The following is a 1,097-nucleotide window of genomic DNA, read 5'->3' on the forward strand; positions in this document are numbered from 1 at the left end:
GGGGTCTGGGACAGACATTGCATAAACTGGGTTGAGCCAAATCAATTAAGTCTGATACGACATTCAACCAGGCTTATGCCAAACTGAGTTCAGCCATTCTCAGACTGGTTTATGTGCATTGATTATCTGTTCTGTTACACGTTTAAGCTAATTTCTGATCATTTAAACCAGATTATGTGCAATGTCTGTCTCTAGCCTATATGCTAGTGATGCATGTATAATGTTGGTAGAGGAGCAGGAATCCTAGATATTATAAGCTGTGTTATGTAGTCCAGTGATAATGGAGTCTGTATTGATGAGGGTGCACTGGGTCTGTAGCAGGTCCCAGTGGCTTAATGGGAATTTGAGTTAGATAGCCAGTTACTGGAGCAATGCTGCTTGAAGTTGGGAGACTGTCTGTAAGACAGGACAGGTTTGTCCCCCAGAGTTACCTTGAGATGGTCATCATCTTTGAGGAAGAGTTGAAGGTCATTAATGTTGTGTCCAAGGTGGAAGCTGCAAGTGATTACCAGGGATTTTGTTGCCTTTGTCTTGGAGTTGGTATTTTAGCAGGTCAGGGCAGGGTTTGTGTGTGTGGCTTTTATTTTAAGCAGCTACAGTTCTGGGTTTTATTGCAAGTGCAGGAATCCCTGTTGTAGATCCGTAAGGTGTGCATCCTTATCAGTGGGATCAAAGCAGATACAATTGTAACCTAGAGCTTGGTTGTAGATGATGGATTTGATGGTATGCTTAGAATAAATGCTGATACTGCAGAGGTATCTGTAGTGGTCTGTTGCTGTCTGATGCATTATGGTGGTGATATGGCCTTTGCAAAGCTTTACAGCGGTGTGCAAGAAATGAGTTTGCTGAGTAGAGTGTTCAAAATCAATTTGATGAAGGAGTGGTAATTGTTAAAGTCCTGGTGGAATTTCTATAGAGATTCCTTTCTATATGTCCATATGATGATGTCATCAATGTATATTGGGGTGATAAGAGGGCAGTTCTGGAGGAAGCAGATTTCAAGATTGATCATGAATATATTGGTGTAGTGCTCATGGCAAATGCTGTGGTTTTTTTTTTTTTTTTTTTTAAGGCATATGGAGTCTCCAAATCCGAAA

This window comes from Gavialis gangeticus, unplaced genomic scaffold, assembly GCF_001723915.1.
Source record: "Gavialis gangeticus isolate Ggan-Ray unplaced genomic scaffold, GavGan_comp1, whole genome shotgun sequence".
NCBI classification, from domain to species: Eukaryota; Metazoa; Chordata; order Crocodylia; family Gavialidae; genus Gavialis; species Gavialis gangeticus.